Below are 22,707 nucleotides of genomic sequence, written 5' to 3' on the forward strand. Positions count from 1 at the left end.
GTTGGCAGATTGAGGCAGCAGATGGGGATTTTGTTGGCAGTCACAATTTTTCCCATTAGGATTGGTATTACATGAGATTTAGCCCATACAGTTTTCTCTTTGACCAAAGTGAACACATTTTGACATTAATAAGGGAATGCCTTTACTAAGGATCAATATTTAGATTCAAAATGCCTCATATAATTGTAATGAATTGTTTCTTTCCTTGTTAAACTAGCTATCCTGTACTAAGACGAGTATTTTTAAAACATGGCTATTTTATTTTTTTTATTGTGACAACGTATTCATAACACAAAATTTACTCTTTTAACCATTTTTAAGTATCGAGTTCAGCAGCATGAAATATACTTACATTGTTATGTAACCACCACCACTATCCATCTCCAGAACTTTTTCATCTTCTCAAATTGAAATTCTCTACATTATACCAGTAGCTTGCCATTCCCCCTCCTTCTAGTCCCTGGCAACCACCACTCTACTTTCTGTCTCTATGAATTTGACTACTCTGCATACCTCATAATAAGTAGAATTATATAATATTTGTCCTTTTGTGACTGGCTTATTCACTTAGGATAATGTTATCAAGGATTATCCATGTTGTCACGTGTCAGAATTTCCTTTCTTTTTAAGGTTCACTAGTATTCCATTGTATGTGTATACCATTTTGTTTATCCATTCATCCAACTGTGGATGATTGGGTTGCTTCTACCTTTTGGCTATTTTGAATAGTGCTGCTATTAACATGGGCGTATCGATATCTGTTTGAATCCCTGCTTTCAAACCTTCTGGGTGCATACTAAGAAGCGGAATTGCTGGATCATATGGTAATTCTCTTTTAATTTTTTGAGGAACTGCCATGCCATTTTCCATAGTAGCTGAACTGTTTTACATTCTCATCAACAATGCACAAGAGTTCCAATTCAAAACCTAGCCTTTTATTTAAAAACATGTTTATGAGTATTTATAAGATGGTTAAGACAAGAAAATGACTTGCTTGTCTCCCTGTTCCCATATCCCTTCTAACATTCACAGTTTGAGCCTTTAAGTCCACAAACATAAATTTGAATTTTAATAGTGTCTCTAAGCCAGCAAATCCTAATAATACTTATGTCAATAATTCAGCACCAACTCAAGCTAGTCATTTGATAATGCTATGATTTTGTATCCCAGTTTTATTCACTTTATCATTTCATTTGTGCTTTGGTTCCACTTTTTTTCAACCACTAAATTTCTGTGTTCCTTCAATTAATACCTTATGTAGTACTCCAGTGCCTGAATACTGACCATATATTACTTTGGTCTATCTTACTGTCAACTGGGTTTAATCCTTATAATACAGACCCTCCATTTATTCCCACCTCAGCATAGTCTTAGGACATACAATTGGCTATTAAGAATGCTGACTCTGTGTTTTCCTTTGTGGAGCAAGTATTCAAATTAACCCTTAAACCAAGGGCTTTGATAAGATCCACCATTGTTATTTAATTTCAACTCAATTTGGCAGTCCTCAGTGGAATCAAATCAAGACCATCAATCAAGCCCTTTCTTGACACTCTTGAAAAAGAGACAGACTGTTCCACTAGCCATGTCCTTCCTTGACCCTGGAAAATTTGTCTTTAAGACTCAGATAAGCCTTTGGGAACCACCACCATCAAGAGGATAGTCCAGTGGGAACACCAAATATTAACTTAGTTAAGTTCCATGACCTAGTCTCACGGTCCATAAATTATCATATACAGAACCCCGGGGGTGCATGAAGGCTCTCCAAGAAGTGTACATGCACAGATAGTTTTAAATGGATCAGTTTCCCGAATCACATCTTCAAAATGTAATATTTCCTAATGTTGATCTCCCTGAGAACGGACCCATAATGAAGGAGAAATTTCTCCCTCCCCACGTCTTATTTCACAATTGTCCTTCCTCCATTTTATAAAAGATAGCATCATCCCCATATCTTATCATACCCATATCTTACTATGGTGCATTGTTGCCTCAGTGGAGAAATTTCTAGGAAGCCAAAAAAGAGGGAAATCAAAAATTCCCTCTCTGTGATGTTGAGAATGTAAATGACACTAATAATGGGTTAACAAAGTTTTGTTGGTCAGATTGTTTTCAGTTCCTTTTACTAAATAAATAAATTAATTAATAAATGAATAAGTAAATAAGTTGTCAGCTTATATATATTTAAAAATGAATTTTGATGACATATCACTATAAGATTTTTGACATATAGGTCAAAAGGTTATCAAAGAAAAGCCAAACATTGCTATTCCTTTTTTTATATAAAGTTTTTCTCAGTGCTTCGATCTATAAAAATAAAAATTAGAAATAAAGATGATGTTTAAGTCAGTCGCATTCTAGCAATAAGTAGTATTCACAGACAGACACATGAAGTAATTGAAAATAAGTTTACCCATTTCATTAAGAAGTGTATTTCCAATAAAGGCTTACTTAGATATTTAATATTACATGTCACAGTGTACAACATATTTACATTGATCTAACAAACTATTTACTACTAATAATGGTAATGATAACTTAATCTAAAGTAAAATATTTTAATCCTTAGAGATTTATTGTTTACAGGAATTTTTTTTAGTCCAGTTTACATACAAATTCTAGTTCCAGAGAGTATAATAGGGTCATCTATAAAAGACTCTTTGCCATAAAATATATTATATTACAATAAAATTTTGTGGGGGAAAAGAAATGCAAATACTTTTCTAGGAGAACGATGAAATATATAGAATACCCATCTGTTAAAGATGAAATCCCATATTTTTCAAATGGAAAATGATGTGTATCACATCAATGCAGCCTTTATATTTCATTTGATCCATTTAAAAGAATAGTGTAACATTTTATTTTAAAATGTAATATTTACAATATGCTAATAATTACAGTTTTTACAATCACATAAACTAATGATTCAAAATTTTTGATGTCAATTTATAAATATGTGTGGGGGGAAACAGTTTTACAAAATTCTTTTAGAGACTACTGCAGTGGTTTGAAGACCATTGATTTTGCCAAGCTTTTAAAATTGGGTATATATATACACACACATACACATTATACACATTGAAATTTCAGTCACTGTCTTTCAGTCTACTCACGTCTGCCCCTACCTTTTACAAGCGCACAAAGATGACTGCTGCAGCCCCAAGTAGTTCCCTAGGCTCCTGGAGTTATACTAATACATCTTCATTACACTGTAATAAATTTGGTAAAATTTGGTACAAAAACAGACCCTGCTCACCTGGGTTACTGTGCACAGCTACATAGAATATACACTGAACAGTTCTAGGGGACTGTTTTCATAGACTACTATGTGAATGGCACCTCTTGGAGTTGTGCAACTCGACAGCTCTATCCTACAAAGAGGAAAATTTAAAAACAAAAGATCAGAGCCCAGAGAAATTCGATAAAATTCTCAAGCTCAGCTGCCTGATCCCCACCAAAGTGAAGAAGTTGTCTAATGCATTCTCTTGGAGTATAAGCCATAATTTCTCCTGTAACTTAGAGCAGATGCAGCTAACTCATTTACTGTCGAGCAATAATACCTAATGAAACTGTGCTAGTCGTTGAGGAGGCAATTTGTGTTGTAACTCTAAAATTCCACTCTTTAACTTCTGAGAGGCCTTTCCTTTCTCTGGAAAACTCATTATTGGTGCCTAAATCTCCCAAGTGTTCCAACCTAGTTGTCTTAATCCTTTTGAAGTGTACCTGTCTATAATGACCGCCAAAGCTAGGGGATACACGAAGAAAAAATTTGTCACAAACTAGAGTATTAATCAGTTAGCATGTCCAATTAATCATGGTTCTTCCAGCAGAGCCAGTGCAGTAATAGCTGTAAGTCCTAAAGAAATTGAGGAGAGATGGAAAGTACTTAAACTTGGATCGGATATGTAGTTCAGTTTGCCTTATGGCATGCATTTGCAAAGGAGGCAATTTTGAACATTAGTCTTTCAGAGATGAAAAAATTGTATACGTTACAATGGTTTGTGGTCCTCTGAAGGGCTACAGATCTTAAAGAGATATACAATAAATCTATGACATTAACATTTTATAAGGGTAGGGGGTAATTAGGAAAAAAAGTCTCCTTAAGGGGCAATAATGGAAAAAAGGCTGACAAAAACTGATTTAGAGCCTTTTGCTGATACCTCTCCTTCCAAAATAATGCAGTGTCTTTTTGGGAAACCAGCATCTGGATTAGAAGTACAAAATAAGATGTGATTACTTCTCCCCTACCTGAAAGCTTTTCATGGTACAGTTCCATGGTACTCTGGAGTAAGTAAGTCAATAGATTCATCTTCTACCTCCAACCAATTGGATTTAAGAGGACCAGCCTTGACAAAGGAGTGATAGAGTTCTAAGTTTGTCAGCCAAAAGGTTTTCAGGGAACTTTCCTCTGTTACATCAAACTTCTTTTAGAAGTGCTCACATAGTCTCATGATAAGCAAGAAAAAAAATGTATCTAGGCAAGGGACTTACTTCTTCAGTTATGATACAGATGCTACTGAGTAAAGGGAAGGACAATAATGTTAACTGACAGAGGGAAAGGTGCTCTATGCAATACTGGAGAGGCCATTTTTCACATACGCACAAAACACGATCACAGGCTTTGGAGTCTGCTAGCAATCCCCCAGTATCCATTCTCCTTTTTTTCCTTTGGTAATACAATCTTCAAATTTTAACTGGGCTCCTGCCCACGAGCTAAAATTACATTTTTGAACTTCTTTTGTAGATAGATGTGTTCAAGTAAATGGAAGTGATATGTGCAACTTCTGAGTAGTGTTCTTAAAGAGAAGGGGATTGCCCTCCATTTCCTGTTTTCTCCTTCCTGCTGGCTGGAATACAGACAGAAAAGATGGAGCTAAAGGAGAAATATTAACCCATCAATTGAATTTAGGTTGCATTTGAGGATGGCAGAGCATAGCCTAGAAGCATCCATGACAAACTGGGGCAACCATATTTAGCTCTGTACTGTTTACATTCAGACCATTATATATAAACTATCATATTGCTTGAAGTTGTGATTATTTTGGTATTTGTTATAGTGTCTGAACTTGGACCCTAGTTAATATATACTCATATCTAGATTTGAATATTCTTACCACCACATTAATTATGAAGGGTTGGACTTATTACTTAATGTCCTTGAAACTTAGAGTTATTTTTTGTAAAATGGGATGATAATACTTGCTTCACAGGAATGGTTAGAGTATTAAAGAGGTAATCCATATAATGTACCTAACACAATATCTGGCACAAGAACGAGTAAATGTTTCTTTGTCCTTTTCTTGTTTAGCAAAGACTAGGCACTCAGTTTAAAAGCCAGATTTAGTATTCAATTTTGCAGTTGTTCTCAAGTGAATAAATAATTCAGGTTTGAAGACCCACCTACACCCAAATCCTCCAAAGGCCTAAAGTCCTATTTATAATAATTTTAATAGTGTGTTCCTAGTCCTGCTTATTTTCCCACTGTCCCGGACCTCTCACTTTTGCCTAAGACTGAAACCACCCTTTATTTTTCTGCCCCACCCCTGTGGGTTTGACAATCACCCGGATATGAGGCAATCTTAGTCTGGTCCTTCCTAAAGCCCACAGATACACATGCATGCAACACACATACAGAGTCATATACACATATTAGAGAGCATTATTAGGTCAACCAACCATCACTTTTAATTTCAAATGACACGGAAATGAATTAGGATTCAATTATGTAATTTAATCAGCAATAAATTCTGCAGATCAGACTATCAGTAAGGGGTTAACTTTCTGACCTTAAAGACATTGGGGCATATACTAATATCAGAACTCTTTCCATACAATGGAAATAAATAGCATCGGTCACCTGTGGAGTCATAGGCCCTTTAATCTTAACTTATAAGCAAAAATGGAGTATCAGACTTGAATTGAATATGGATAGAATTCTACAGGAATTGCTCTTCTAATATTATAATGGCACACTTTTCAGGCTTGTAATAATCTTTGTGTGTGTACATATGTTACCCCCCCAAATTTTAGGAAGCCAGATTTTAGCAAAATCTTTCCAATTAATTTTAACCATTAATACCAGCATTTATCCCATTCTCTAAACAGAAGGCTGAATTGACACATGTATAGCATAATTAAATAAATTTAATTTTAGTTTATTTCTTCAAGTCAATTATAAGAAATAAATCTGTGTCTGTGAAGCACTGTACTATTTTTGCAGTGGTTTTATTTTCAGTACACTGCTATATCAAAAAGAACCGTTTGAATAATGAACTGTCTGTTGTACTAACATCTCTTCAGGAGAATATAGCTTTTGGAGATAAAATTCATTCCTGTAAAATACATGCCAGATATTGTTCAGAAAAAACTAAGTACTATTGAAAGCCTCTCTGTATTTCATCATTTTCTTGCAGAGAGTCTACTGGAGCACCATTTGTTCTGTAATTGTAAATCTACACAACACAGAAACACAACAATGAAAGACAAATAAATTCAGGTTGCTAAATGACAATATCAAGATAAAATATCTTGTATCAATGATAAGTTTCAGCAAAGGAGTAAAGAAAATTTCAAAGAAATATTATTGGTTCCGAAAACATGAGGATTCCTATTCAAGAAGTTATACTAACAACCAGGAGTGCTATTATCAGCAACAGTAATAAGAAACATATTGAAGACACTCATGAGTGCAGTGCAATAAGGTGATTTTATTCTCTGCACCCCTTACACACACACACATACACACACAAGTACTGGTTTGAAAATAGTAAGAAATGACAGTGTCATTGTTTCAATTCTTGTCATTTTTAAAGGTAATAAAACAACTTTCTTATTTTAATGGAAAATTATTTAAAGGAATTTTTTGAATTTATGGCAATTACTATACAGGTGGGTGCTATGGATTTAATTTTGTTTCCCCAAAATGTTTTATGCTGAAGTCCTAAACCCCAGTAGAGAATGTGACCTTATTTGGAGATAGGGTCTTTACAGAGGTAATCAAGCTTAAGTGAGGTCATTAGGGTGAGACCTATTCCAATAGGACTGGTGTCCTCATAAAAAGGAGCAATTTGGACACTGAGGCATGTGTTAGAGGGAAGGTTATATGAAGAGACACAAAGAGAAGATGGCCAGCTATGAGCCAAGGAGAGAGGCTGAAACAGATTTTTCCCTCAGAACCCAAGAAGGAATGAACCTGCAGACACCTTGATTTTGTATTTCTAGCCTCCAGAACAGTGAGACAATCCATTTCTATTGTTTAAGCTGCCTAGTCTGTGGCACTTTGTTATGGCAGCCCCACAAGCTGACTAATACAGGGTAAAGATAATTGCAGTGTATGTGTGTATATATAAGCAGTGACGTGCTAGTCAAACAAATGTTCTTTCAAGCCACAGCCATTCTGTCACTGGAGAATTAATAAGGTCATCAACCTAGAAAAAAATAGTCCTATGAAAAGTTATCATAGGGGGAGGGAATATGGAGTGATATAGGTCAAAGTGTACAAATTTTCAGTTATAAGAAGAATAAGTTCTGAAGATCTAAAGTCCAGCATGGTGACTATAGCTAATAGCATGGTATTGTAGACTTGAAAGATGATGAGAGTAAGCGTTCTCACCACACACACACAAAAGAGTTAATTATGTGAGGTGATGGATGGGTTAACTATCTTGATCTTGGTAATCGTTCCACAATTTATATGTATATCAAATCACTCATTGTACACTTTAAACATATACAACTATATTTGTCAATTATTTCTCAATAAATTAAAAAATACTTTTTTAAAATAAAGTTATGATTACATCATCTCTTAATTCATCTAAAACTTTCTTGAATATAGTTATAGCTCCCCTTCTCATTTTGTGGTAATGAATTGTATAAGTTTATTACCCTGATTTCAAAATAAAAATTTCATTTATTTGTTCCTCATTTGTGTTAAATTTCAAGATTTGATCTGCTATTTTGAGGACAAGATAGAGATTTTGCCTATTCTATGTCTATATGACTATAGATTTTGTTCTTCTCTACCTTCAAACTTTCTCTTTTTGACTGGTATTTTCAGTTTTTTGTCTATGAAGCCCTGCTATACACATGATTATTCTTGTTGAATTGTTTTTATCAACTACAGGTTTGGTTTCTGCTACATTTTCCTTTTGGAGAAGCACTTCCATTTGGAGTTCCATTTGTGTTTCACTCATGCTTCAAGCAAAGGCATGGACTTTTTTTCCTCTGTCTAGCTGGCTATTTTGCTTTGTCCAAAATAACTTGATAAGATTTTTACTTTTCCCCTTGGCTCTTCTCACTTCCCTTCTGCTGCAGGATATCCTTGTACTTGCCTCATCTTCTCCGCATCCATATCATAAGTGACAAGTACTTAATGAATGTTTTCTTTCCTTTCATAGGCATCACTACTAAATGAAACATTTGCTTTTTTGCTGCTATTGAGATTCTTTATCCTCAGATAATAGATATTTGGAAATTTTTCATGGTGACTGTCATCAAAAATAAACAAAACTGGACCTTAGTTAAAGAAGTGAAAAGAGGTTTTATTCAGTAACTACTGACAGCAGAGAAAGAACAGAGCTCAGTTCCAATTTGTGCTGAGATGACTGGGTGGTTTAAAGGAAGAAAGGGAGAGTGGGGAGGGAGAAGTGGGTGCTCAAGTGAAGAACTACAAAAGATTGTTCCTTCTAAATGTGATTAGGCCAGCTGTGCCTAACAGTTGGCAATTATGGAGGGTAAGATTCTATCCTGCTACAGAAACTGGGAGACAGAGGCCCTATCCTTTCTGATGGTTACATTTCAAAGGAATGGCTTTCAGATCCTTGAGAAAGACATTCACAAGTTGTAGGTATCATTCTCAAAAATAGTCATTTTACCAGTAAAATAAGTTTATTTTGAAATAGCAGAGAATTGAAATTTGGGACAACCAAGCTATGGTGAAACAGAGGCAAGTCTGAAGAATGAAGGAGAGAGGTCTGCTTTTATAGAGGAATGGAGGAAGTTGGGAGGGGCTGTTTTAAACAAAAGTATATTGGAGGAGAGCAAGAGTTCAGAGTTGTGGTTTCTCATTGACTGGTCTGTTGCTGGGCAAGGAGAAAATTTTCCTTCCTCCTGCTAGAGTCTTGAAAGGGCCGTGAGTGATAGTGTATGAGAGTTCCCCCTTCAGGTTTTCTTGACTCCATTTTAAATGAAGTTTTCTTTGTTTGTTTTCACATTTTCTCCTTTTAATCAAGATCTTTCTTTGAAAGTATCACTGATCAAGAGTCAAATTTTAGCGATTTTTGTCCCGTGGTGCCAGGAAGGACCTTTCCTTGTTGTCAAGTCCCACGTTGGAGGGAAAGTGCACAAGTTGGAAACCAATGACACCACAATTAAGTAACAAGGAAAGGTGGAAGGGAGAACTCTCAGGTACTTCTAATTTAAAGTCTGTATCTTCTGCAATGCACAAGCCAAGGGGATCATCTTGAAGTGCTGAGTCAGTATCACCCTATTGGGTATGTCATTTCTACAAAGACTTGACAGGCAACAGGTACAGAGCTTAAAAACGATTATGTAAAGAAGTGTTAAAAGTAAGATGGCAAATTTGGTTTGCATGATGGTTCTAAACCAGGAACCCAAACCTGAAGGTAGCCAGCTAAATAGATCAAAAAACCATAAAGTGTCAGCAGAAATTTATTGTAACCAGTGCACATCTCCTGTGATCTTGTGTAATTAAATATCTATCTCTTCAGAGGCATTTGGGACAAAAGAGAAATTGGTTACAGATAACACCAAGGGATCTCCAACATCATGAACATATCAAAGTTTCCAGAGACAGATTCAATAGTCAGAAAGGTTCCCCCTTTTGCAATAGATTGGGAAATGCATCTAAGAGCGTTGTCTTTTGAAGAAAGACAGGAAGAAGAAAAAGTGAGAATGAGCAAGGGAAAGAAGGTATGCAGGCCTGGTCTGGTCATCTTTGGAAAGCTGTCTCCTTCAGCTGTCACCTGCTTCAATTCCTGGAAATCTTTCCTTTCAGGTCACCAGTGGGTGTGCAGGTCCAGTCAGGTTTTGGTGTTTTCTTCAGCTGTGACACATGAATCCAGGAGTCTATTCCTTGCAGTTTTGTGATGTAAGCCTTGGTTAACAGTCCATGATAATCTCACTTTCAGTGAGGCTGGGCTGAGTCTTTCTGAAGGTATTTTTTCCAGTAGATAAAAGCTCCAGGTTGCAGATTATGATGTCTAATATTTTTGTCTCCCAGGAGTGAGCTGTGGAAAGATTGTTCTACCAAACTATGATTATTCTCTGTGGATTTGATTAGGCCTTTGTAAAACTGAAGTGTATCCCCTTTTATCGGCTGTGGGTTAATGGAAGAAGGGGCTAGGTATGTTGGGTGCCCTATAGGGAGAACAGATTCTTATTGAACTTATGTAAATACATATATATATTGTCATAAAAAAGGAATATTTAATAAGAGTTTCAGAATTCTGGAGAGATTGGGTACGGGAAAAAAAGATAGATGCTTCAATCTTTGTTGTAATGATACATTTGACCCGAATTGCTGTAAGTTATAGCTTAAAAGAGAGGAGAAAAGGGGGTCTTTTAAACCTAGAAAACAAAACATCAAAGCAATTAGTTTCTCATCGGAGTTTTAGAAATTCCCACCCAATTCAGTGTTATAACCTTACAGTGAACAACAAACCGCATTCTAGAGTACTTATCATAATCTTTTCCATAGATCTCTTTGAAGATGAAGCACTATTGCAGTAACTTTTTTATTAACGTGACAGATTTCTTTGCTTTTATCATGATAACATTGGTTTAAAATATTATATAAATTTTGGCTGTGCCTCATTGTATTTTGATGTTTTTGTAGATTACATCGTGGTCACCCCCCAGAGACTAATTACAATCCATCCCCACACACATGTGCCTAGTCACCCCCTTTCGCCCTCCTCCCTTCCCCCTTCCCCTCTGGTAACCACCAATCCAATCTCTGTCTCTATGTGTTCATTTCTTGTTGTTTTTATCTTCTATTTACTACTGAAATCATACAGTATTTGACTTTCTCCCTCTGATTTATGTTACTTAGCATAATACCTTCAGCATCCATCCATGTTGTCACAAATGGCCAGATTTAACCTTTTTAAAGCTAAATAGTATTCCATTGTGTATATATACCACATCTTCATTATCCATTCATCCCTTGATGGGGATCTAGGTTGCTTCCAAGTCTTGGTTGTTGTGAATGAACACAGGGGTACATATATCTTTATGTGAAGGAGATCTGGCCTAAGAACATGAATGTGCTTGCATACAGGACATTTCATGGAGCTGACTTGCGGCTGAGCTTGCTTGCAAACAGGATGTTCTGCCCAGTCCTCTTATGGCCCTTCCGGGGAGAACATTGCCTGCATACAGGAATGTTCTCAGATCCTGGAATTCAGCCTAGGGATAAAAAGCAAACGCAGCAGTGTAAGCACGTGAGCGCGCTTGCGTAGAAGCCTGTATGCTGAGTCACTGCTTTTGGCTAGTTGCCGGCTTTGTCTAGGGGGATATAAAAATAAACAGCCCGTGGAAGGCGGGGCTTTTTTTCTCCACTATCTACACCGGTGTCTGTCTCCTTTTGGGCCCCAACTTTCTTCATTTCCTCAGCAACATCTGGCGCCCAACGTGGGGCTCGACCAGACTGAAAGGGTAAGCACCCCGGGCATTGCGAAAGGGGGACTTTCAGGATCTGACGAAACCGAAAGGGACTTCACTCCGAGCGGTATAAAGGGGGACTTTCGGGAGTCTTGGTTGCAATGGGGAATTCTAATTCTCTTCGCTCACAGTATTTAGACCTTATTAAAGGGCTTTCAGAGTCCGTAGGGGTTAAGGCGTCCTCTCGACTCCTGAATGAACTTTTTTGCTATATTGAATGCCATTGTTATTGGTTTAGACACCAAACTAAAGTGCAGCTAAACTTGGGGGAATAAAAGCAAGTTCAAAAGGAATTGCAAAAACAACATCAGCGAAAAAAAGTGATGTCTCTTAAACTGTGGACTCTCTGTAGTGCTATTACGCAAGCTTTAAAATTGTTTGATACCGACAGCGACACCAAGTCTCGCCGTAGTGAGCCTCACAGTGAAATTCATTATGAAGATGCCCCCATTGAGGAGGGGGAGGCTAAAGATTTACCTCCTCCTCCCCCTCCAGAGCCTCCAGATCATGATTTGAGTAATAGCGAAAGCGAGTGATGGGGAGGACGATAATCCTCGTTTAGAGGATAGGATTATTGATAAGATGACGGAGACCTTTGCTAAGCTCTTTTCAAAGCAACAAGGGGCAAAGAGTCAGCCATGTACTCCTCCCGCTCCTCCTTATGCCTCTTTGTATCCAATGGCAAAGGAGGAGCCTAATGTAGGGCTTGAGAATCGCCCTTTCTTTTTTCCCCCTCTGCTTGGCCTACCCTATAATGGAGATGATGACGATGACCTTCCTGCGCCACCGGGTGGGTTTATAGACACCCCCGCTTATGTTCCCGATTACTCGGCAAAGGCTTGCAGGGGGAGGAATGCAGGTGAATTATAGTCCTTTGGAATATAAATTTTTTAAAGATCTTAAATTGGCTGTGTCTCAATATGGCCCTCAATCTCCTTTTGTTTTGGCTATGATGGAAAATGTGGGCACGGCTAAGCTCCTGCTTCCTGTTGATTGGTCCAGTATCGGACAGGCAGTACTTGAGGGCTCCCAGTGGTTACAATTGCGGAGCTGGTGGGAGGAGGCGGCTGGAAAGCAAGCTCGCGAAAATCAAACCCAGAATCCGCCAGGGCCTACCAAGGATAAGCTGACTGGTAGTGGCTTATACAATGCTCTTCAGCAGCAAGCCCAATATACTGACCAAGACCTTCAGCAGGTCCGTCAAGTATTCTTGCGGGCCTGGCGACGGGTGGTTCCCACCGGTCAGTCCCAGCCCTCCTTTGTTAAAACTTTACAGGGTGCCACAGAGCCGTATACTGATTTTCTAGCTCGGTTAAGGATTGCCGTCGAAACAGTCATCAGAAAAGGGGTTCTCCTTCCAAACAACAATCCAGGGCTTCTTTTAAATCTCAGCCCCCCAGGAATTGTCGACGGTGCGGTAAAGGAAAGCACTGAACCAATGAATGTCGATCTAAAACTGACAAGAATGGAAACCCCCTTTTTAATAACATGCCACTTCCTAATCCGTCGGGAAACTCGATGTGGGGCCCTCGTCCCTGGGGCCCTACAACAACAATACCGGGGACCAATTCGCGGGTGGGCCCGTTTTTCCCTCCAGCTCCCTAGGAGCCAGTTTTCAGGGTCCCCCCTTACTAGTGTCCAATCTAAAAGCCGCTACTCATGGCAGCGCTGCGGCTGATTTGCCCATCGCCGAGACTATCACTCTCTCCCCAGGAGGCGGTCCATACAAACTAAGAACTAATGTCTTTGGCCCACTGCCTCAGGGGACCTTTGCCCTCCTCTTAGGACGAAGCGGTGCAGCCCTTCGAGGAATAACTGTTTTTCCGAGGGTAATTGACCCTGATTATCGGGGAGAAATTTGTATTGTGGCCCAAGTTTCTAAGGTCATCTCGTTACTAGCTGGGGAACATATAGCCCAGCTTTTGTTACTTCCATATGTTCCTTTTCCTGCAATAAATAAAGAATTGGAGGTTTTGGCAGTACAGGTAAAGACATATACTGGGAAATGTTCATCAATGATTCTTGCCCATCTCTGACCTTAATAATCAATCAACAGCCTTTTGAAGGCCTCATAGATACCGGGGCTGATGTCTCTGTCATCTCCCTACTCCAATGGCCAGCTACTTGGGAGAAACAGAAATACTCTTTGATGTTGTCTGGTATTGGTGCCACTTCTGACGTGTGGCAAAGTGCCCAACCTCTATTGTGCTGTTCATCTGGAGGAAAAGAGATATTCATAACATTTTACATAGTCAACATACCCATTAATATATGGGGTACAGATGTTTTAACTAAACTAGGAGTATCTTTGTCTTTCCCTCCGGGAAACTAATAGCCACTGCTCAGCCTCCTCGAGCGCTCTCTCTTAAATGGCTCACCAATACGCCAAAATGGATTGAGCAGTGGCCTCTACCCATAGTAAAGCTCGAGGCCTTAGAGTCATTAGTTAAAGAGCATCTTACTGCTGGCCACATCGAGGCTTCGACCTCCCCATGGAACTCTTCCGGTGTTTGTCATTAAGAAAAAATCAGGAAAATGGAGACTCTTAATAGATCTGAGGGAGGTTAACAAATGTATTGAACCCATGGGAGGGTGACAACTCGGATTACCCTCTCCTGCCTTGATCCCCTGTGGATGGTCTATTACTGTGATCGATTTAAAAGATTGTTTTTTCTCAATCCCCTTGCAGTGGCAAGACCAAGCTAAATTCGCTTTTACTGTACCTACTTACAATCATTGTCAGCCTGTCAAGCGATATCAATGGACTGTTCTTCCTCAAGGTATGATTAATAGCCCGACCTTGTGTCAAGAGTTTGTAGCACGAGCCTTATCTCCGGTGAGACAACTGTTTCCTCAATTTATTTTATATCATTACATGGATGATTTACTTCTTGCCGCTCCTAACAAGGAGCAAAAGGCTCCGTTTTATCAAAAGGTTTTGGAGGCCTTAAAGGCTTTCGGATTGCAAGTTGCTCCTCAAAAAATACAGGAAGAATTTCCCTACTCTTACTTAGGATCAATCCTTGAGCCAACCTGCATCAAACCTCAAAAGATCCAAATCCAAAGAGATCATCTGAATACCCTTAATAATTTCCAAATATTACTCGGAGATATTAATTGGCTTAGACCTTCCATTGGTATCCCCACTTGTAAACTGCGTCATTTATTTGGCACTCTAGAGGGAGACAGGGCGCTAAATAGCCCTAGGCGATTGTCTCCTCAAGCTGAGAAAGAGCTCTCCTATGTAGAGCAGCGCATTTCACATGGATTTCTTTCTTATATAGATTCTAAGAAACCCATTCAACTAGTCCTCTTTCATACATCTCATTCGCCTACTGGAGTGATAGCTCAAAATACAGCCATCTTGGAATGGCTTTTCTTTTCTAACCAAACTAATAAGAAGCTACGAACATATATTGACAAAATAGCTCTTCTTATTGCTAAAGGAAGAACAAGAATCCTCCAGCTAACTGGCCTGGAGCCCCAAGAAATTATTACCCAATTAACTAACGCTCAGGTCTCCGGAAGTCCATTTCCGGAGGACTATATAGAGAATCAAACAAACAATCAAGATTGGTACCAAATTGCCCAAGGAGGCGGATAGTAGCGTATTTACATGCCCTAAAGGGTTTAAGTGATTTAACTCCTCCTGCAACCCCCTTAGAATATCATCCCCTGTCAATTTAGGTAATTCTTTACTGAAGGTATCTGCAATAGATTGTTCCAACTGCATTATTTCTGCAGTTAGATTTTGATGACCCCACAAGGAACGTTTAATTTTTTGCCATCCCTCAGACATGTTGAACCGTAATGGGTAACACACATTTGGGTTGAATTTTAATTTTAATCACATTTCAATATGCTGCGGGTAGCAAGAACCGTCAATTGATCACCCAGCCAAGATACAGTATGTTGTAAATTAATTACATCAGTAGCTAATTGAGCATCTAAGTCCTTTTGTTGTTGCCATAAGGCATGGGAGTCCTTATGCCATTCCCTGATGAAGTCTGCAGTTTGGATCTCTTGTTGCAGTGCCAGGCTGGCCACAGCGGCTGTCGCGGTAACAGATGCAACCGCAAGGACAGTTGTTGTGATGATGAGTCCTACTAGCTGACGGGACCGATGTAGGACAACTTGAAGGGCATCATACATGTGTGAAGCGGCAATTGAGTCAGACCAGGGGCGTGTCAGATTAACAGACATCCAGAGTTCGGAACAAGCTTTTACAATTATTACAGATTTGTTGGAATCTTCAATTGCTTTCCACCAAGTCTTATTTACACATTGAGTAAAGACACAATCAGCAGTACAATTTATATATCCCTTTGTAACATTTAACATAATTTTCCCTGATAATAAGGAATAGGGAAATTTGACACAAGCAGTTGCAGTGTAGGTGTTATTCCTATGCAGATGAACCTGAAAAGGTCCAGAATCTTGAGATATATTTAAGGTAAAATTCCTAGTCCACACAGTCAAATGTCCAGAAACTGCCCACAATTTCCATATATCCCCCTGAATTTGAGGATAAGGAGGATGTTGTAGAAGTGGGGGAACAAGAGCAAAATGTTGCATAGTCACAGTCTCATTTCCGTAACCATTCAAAGTTCCATTGTGGCGATGCCACTTTAAGGTATGTTTAGACCATTTCTCCAAAAATTGAGAATGATCTGGACTCCAGTCAACTACCATATTCGGAATTGAAGAGGAAGCACCAGTTACATTATATACAAGTTCAGGTTTATGATCCTGACACTTTTCCCACTCTAAGTGGGTTAGATCCTTTTCTGTAGAGATAAAAGCAAATCCTTGTCCTAAATATCGCAATTTAACCGGGATCCATCCTTGTGTTGGATCCTTGTACCAAGCTTGTCACCCCTGAGAGGGGGTCATATCACAGGATTCACTAGATTCCAGATGTGTCACTGCCGGAGGCTGACTATTAGTAGGCCAAATGTTCAAAAAGTTCAAAGTTCAAAGAGTCTGATGCAAAAGGTTTCGGGGGTTATCACTGTACTCTCTACTCATATTCCCCTTTCTTATGGAGATATTCACGAAGAGTTCTGTTAGCGTGTTCAACAATTGCTTGACCTTGGCTGTTATAAGGGATGCCAAAAATATGTTGAACATGTGTATTCTCCAGTTTTTGGATGGAATGTTCTCTACAATTCTATGTCCATCTGGTCTAATGTCTCATTTAAGGCCAATGTTTCCTTATTGATCTTCTATTTATTTTATTTTATTTTATTTTATTTTTTTAAAAGATTTTATTTTTTCCTTTTTCTCCCCAAAGCCCCCCGGTACATAGTTGTGTATTCTTCGTTGTGGGTTCTTCTAGTTGTGGCATGTGGGACGCTGCCTCAGCGTGGTCTGATGAGCAGTGCCATGCCCGCGCCCAGGATTCGAACTAACGAAACACTGGGCCGCCTGCTGCGGAGTGCGCGAACTTAACCACTCGGCCATGGGGCCAGCCCCCAATTGATCTTCTATTTTGATGAGCTACCCATTGGTGTAAGTGGAGTGTTAAATTCTCCTACTATTATTGTGTTGCTGTCTATTTCTCCTTTTATGTCCATTTACAATTGCTTCATATATTTAGGTCCTCCTATGTTTGTTGCATAGGTATTTACAAGTGTTATATCCTCTTATTCGATTATTCTCTTTAGCATTTTGCAGTGCCCTTGTTTGTCTCTTGTTACAGTTTTTGTTTTAAAGTCTATTTTGTCTAAGTATTGCTACCACAGCTTTCTTTTCATTGCCATTTGCATGGAGTCTCTTTTTCCATCCCTTCACTTTCAGTTTGTGAGTGTCTTTAGGTCTGAAGTGTGTCTCTTGTATGCAGCACATATATAGCTCTTCTTTTTTAATCCAATTTGCTACACTATGTCTTTTGATAGCAGCATTTAGTCGTTTGATATTTAAAATAGATATTGACAAGAATGCACTTATTTCCATTGTGTTACTTTTATTCTGGGTGTTTTAGTAGTTCCTTGGTTCCTTTTTTGTTCTCTTGCTCTCTTCCCTTGTGGTTTCATGGCTTTCTTTGGTATTATATTTGGGTTCCTTTCTCTTAATTTTTTGTGTATTTATTATAGGTTTCTGGTTTATGATTACCATGAGGTTCATAGATAACAACCTATAAATATAGGAATCTATATTAAGTTGATGAGCTCTTTAGTTTGACCTCTTACTAAAAGCTCTACTCTTTTACTTCCTTCTTCCCACATTTTATGTTTTTGATATCATATCTAATCTCTTTTTTTGTGTGTTTTGTGTGTGTGTATTCATTACCCTCTTATCATGGAAATATATAATTTTAGTACTTTTGCCTTTTGACTTTCCATTCTGAATGATAACTTTGCTGGGTACAGGGTTCTCAGCTGTATGTTTTTTCCTTTCAGCACTTTAAATATATCATGCCATTCCCTTCTAGCCTGTAAGGATTTTACTGAGAAGCCAGCTGATAGCCTTATGGAGTTTCCTTTGTATGTAACTTGTTGCCTTTCTCTTACGCCTTTTAGGATTCTCTATCTTTAACTCAACATTTTAATTATAATGTGCCTTGGTGTGGGCCTCTCTGGGTTCATCTTGTTTGGTACTCTCTGTGTTTTCTGTACCTAGATGTCTGATTCCTTCCTTAGGTTAGGAAAGTTTCCAGCTATTATTTCTTCAAATAGATTCTCTGCCCCTTTGTCACCCTCTTCTCCTTCTGGAACACCTATAATATGGACATTAGTGTGCTTGATATTGTCCCAGAGGTCTCAGATTGTTCTCGCTCTTTTTAATTCTTTTTTCCTTTTTCTGTTCAGCTTGGGTGATTTCATCTAGTCTTTCATCCATTTAGCTGATCCATTCTTCTGTTTAATCTAGTCTGCTATTGAGTCCTCTAGTGAATTTTTCATTTCCAGTATTGTGTTCCTCTTTTATGATTGGTTGTTTCTTATATTTTCCAATTCTTTGTTGAAGTTCTCACTGAGTTCATCCATTCTTCTCCCATGATCAGTAAGCATCTTCATGACTATTAGTTTGTACTCTTTTGTCAGGTAGATTGTTTATCTCTGTTTTGTTTAGTTCTTTTTCTGGGGTTTTGTCCTGTTCCAATTCTTGGAATGTATTCCTTTCTCTCCTCATTTTGCCTCTTTCTCTGTGCTTATATTTAGGTAGGTCATCTACATCTGCTGATCTTAGAGAGGTAGGCTTATGTAAGAGATGCCTTATGAGGCCCAGCAGTGTGCTTCCCTCTCAGCACCAGTTCCAAATGTTCCAGGCTGTCCCCTTTGTGTCTCCCTGGCTGACTGATTGTAATGCTCAGGTTCCTGTAAGCTATGCACACTTCAGTCACTTTGTCAGGTGTGGGGAGCCCCAGCACAGCTTGCTGAAAGGTCTAATAGCACATACCTGTTGCAGTTTTTCTGTTAAGTGAATAAGCCCACAGAATGGCTGGTTGCTAGGCTGAGGGCCTCCTTTCTACAAGGCTTTTGTCAGGAGTGCAGCTGAGTGGGGCTTGCTGCAGGCATGGGAGCACCTATTTGTTTCAGGATTTGGTAGGTGTGGCTGATCCCCTCTGTGACTGTTTGAGAAGCACAAGCCTGCTGCAGCTGACAAGTACCCCTGCTTGCAGGGGCACACACCTTGTCAACATAGTCCTGGCCCTTGTGTGTGCCCTGACTCACTGATGTGGACCAAGGCCCCCCAGTGCAGAGGTCCCACATACTCCACCAATGAAGGCCTGCTCCTCATCCATGCCCTGCCCTACAGAGGTGTCCCCACTTTCCTGGCTGCAGAGGTTCCAGATACCCAGGCTATAAAGCCCCATAAGTTGCCTGAGGGCTTGTTGTTGAGTGGGGCAAGTCCCTAGGGTGGGCTCCCTGCCCTGACTGAGTTGGATTAAATTGGTGCCCTAGTTGGTGGGGCAGACTCCTGCACTAACAGAACAGGAGAAGAAGCCCAATGGCATCTGCCAGTGTGACTGTCAGTAAGCCTGTACTAGGTCACAATAATGGCTGCCACCAATGTCTCAGTTCCTGGGGAGTTCTCACCTCTCACTAAGATGCATCCAATGCCTCTCAAGTGAGTTTCTTTCTGCCAAAAGACTGTGCACTTTTCTTTCTGGTGATTTTAGGTTACTTTCCAAAACTGGTGAATTTGTTCATGGCCCCTTTAAGAGCAGACTTTTTTTGCCCTTATGTCTGATAGCTTCTCTTGGGGTATTCCCCATTGTTGTTAATAGCCAGAAGAGCCAGATGTTATAACACTTGTCTTGGTTGTGCTGACTCCAAAAGCTGCTTATTGTGGTAACACTCCCATGCTCAGATCCCTCACTCCTCCAGAGAAAGTTTCATACCTTAAAATTGCTCCCAGCTGGACATGAAGCGCTGTGGCTTGAAAGTGGTGTTTTCCTCTCCAGAAAGGAATTTCTGCCTCTTTCACCTCAGTCAGCACTGTCCCTTGTTGTGGGGGTTATTTTTATCCAGTTTTCAGTTCTGTCTCACCGGTAATTGTCCCAAGAGTAAATTTATTGTGTCCATGGGAGGATTGAGTTCAGAGTCCATCTGTGCTGCCATCTTGATGCCATCCTCTGCAGGAACAGTTTTGCCCTAGCATCAGAACAAAACAATAAGTGTCTGTGGATGACAAAAGACTTAAAAATAGCCATGGTTAAAGGTCTGATGAAAGTTCAGTACAATGCAATTGACAAGGAAATTTTGTTATTTTTGTGACATACATTTTAGAACAGAAACTAAAATGACAATTGATAGCATTATATCAGGAGATATCAGATTTTAGGAATTTATATAATTTCTAGAACACTTACATTAATAACATTTATCCATACAAGAAGGTTTATCATCATTTATTTGGCAATGCTTTCCATGTAATTTAATATAACAATAAGCCTAATTAGTGTAATGTTTCTGTTTTTATAAGGAGGGAGAACAAATCTATTGAGATGTTTAAGGGGCCCTATGAAAAAAACCCCAAAATTAGCTAGAGGTCAAAAGGGCTTCATTTAGAATTTCATTTTGGGAAGTTTGTCAAAAAAATCAAAAGGTTTTAAAAGATATGATTAAATAAAATCACAGGCCATTGTAAAGCAATACTTACCCATCCATTTAACCAAAGTGACAAATAAAAGACTTCAAAGGCAAATGTAGAAAATTACATAGTTCTAAAATGTTTTAGTTCTTTAATATTGAAGAGACTTTTCTAAGTAACCAAAGACCTGATAAAAGCAACCTGGAGGACAAGAAACATTCTCATAAAACACAGAATCTTTTTTTCTCAGGCAGGTTACATTCAAAGTAAAGAAAAGCCTTTTTTTTACAATTTCTTATTAAGAGTTGGTTAAAAATCTAAGAAAGTTTTGTCCTTTTAATGTACGGAAAACCAAATTCTAATTTTGTATCAGTGTACTTTTCATATTAAAAATTTTTTATTGTTTAAATTTTTAAAAAGTTAGATAAACCCACTCCAATCTTAGTCAGCTTGACCACACATAAAATTCTTTTCTCAAAATTCCTTTTCCATAACTTTTTTCTAAATTTTTTATACCCTACTAGGTTTTGTCCTATCTTTTCCTTTCTTATGTTGAAATAATCATTCTTGGGCAAAATTATTTTCTCTTTTTCTTCAACAAAAATGCATAAAAATCCATTTTTATATCTTTCTTATTGAAAATATACATCCTATTTTTATATATATTTTCTCTTTTTTTGCTAACAATTTCAACTTTATTAGTTCAAATGTTATTTTCTCAATTTCAACAACTTATAAAGCTTATGTAGAAAAGAAATTATGCAAGGCACTTGTTATAGAATAATTACAGACTTACTCTTAAATGATAGTATAATCGCCTATGCCTTACATTAAATGAATATAAACTTCTTTTGCATAATACTGTTAAAATATTTGGAAATTACAGGATGAGAGTCTCTCTATGTCTGTAGATCATCCTGATGTTACTCTTCTGGACTCAGAATGATAGAACAACCAGGGACGACAGGATTTCCACATCATTACTGAACAGTGTTACTCTAAGTTGAGTAGGTAAAATAAATATTTGAAAGATGGGACAACAACTTTTAAATTTATGGCAGAGTTATAAATATCTGGGAAGCCACCACAAGAATTCTTAACCTTGGAAGTAGTGATTAGAAATGGGGGAAGTTCTGGTAAAGATTTTTGCCTGGCTGCAAATCTGAAAAGACAAAGCAACAAAATATGAGCCTATCAAAGAGTAATTACAGCCTGGCCTTGAGAAATTGACTGTGTGAGTACAGGACAAAAAGGGTGGTTGTTCTTGCATAGGCCTTTCCAGTTGGCCACACAGACTCTTTTGTAGCTCAATTTACTGTGGTATAAGGGCAGTGGCTTTCAAATATGTTAGATCATTTTACACTAAGAAATGCGGTGTATATTATAGCCCAGAACACACCTATACATATAACCATATAAGTAACTGAAATAAAAGTTTAATAAACTCACATGTATTTCCTCTTTTCACTAAATGTCATGCATACACTCTATTTTGCACTTTATGAAACTATTCTTTATTTATATACAGACAATAAATAAATCTATCAGTAAATTATATATAAAATTGGAGATATATATTATCCGTTTATCTATATAGATGCATATAGATAATATGTATGATTTCTATTTAAATAAATGTTAATCATAATTCACCAATGGTCTGTGACCATAGTTTGAAAAACAAGAAGTAATAGTAAATCCTTCCATAGAAGGAGAAAACTCACATGGGAGCTCATTGCTTCTTACCTTCCAAAGGGGCATCTGCTGCTTTGCTGGAATTCTCTCAGTCCCAATGCACACAGTTTGCACAGTGTTAATTTATGCTTTTTACTCTAAGTGTTTTGATGTTTTCTCTTTGGTTCATTTTCTATTCTCAGCTCTTCTATCAAGTGTTTTTAAAAAAAAGTTGTAATCTCTGCTTTCCAGTGAAAACTAGGAAGCAGGAAATTGTGAACTGCCTATTGCATATTAACATCCTGTAGT

At 38.2% G+C, this 22,707-nt stretch overlaps 1 long non-coding RNA gene across 2 annotated transcripts in view; it reads left to right on the forward strand.

Moving 5' to 3' along the window:
* Window positions 1–11,525: 11,525 nt before the first annotated feature.
* Window positions 11,526–22,707, forward strand: part of LOC139042689 (uncharacterized) — a 54,564-nt gene continuing 43,382 nt past the window's right edge. Inside the window, exons 1-2 of one of the 2 annotated variants that reach the window (XR_011499724.1) lie at window positions 11,531–11,682; window positions 14,378–14,468. This is a non-coding gene — a long non-coding RNA (uncharacterized lncRNA). Of the gene's footprint in view, window positions 11,683–14,377; window positions 14,469–22,707 lie in introns of both variants that reach the window. The other variant, XR_011499725.1, reaches the window with a different exon arrangement.

This window comes from Equus asinus, chromosome X (assembly GCF_041296235.1).
Source record: "Equus asinus isolate D_3611 breed Donkey chromosome X, EquAss-T2T_v2, whole genome shotgun sequence".
Lineage (NCBI taxonomy): Eukaryota > Metazoa > Chordata > Mammalia > Perissodactyla > Equidae > Equus > Equus asinus.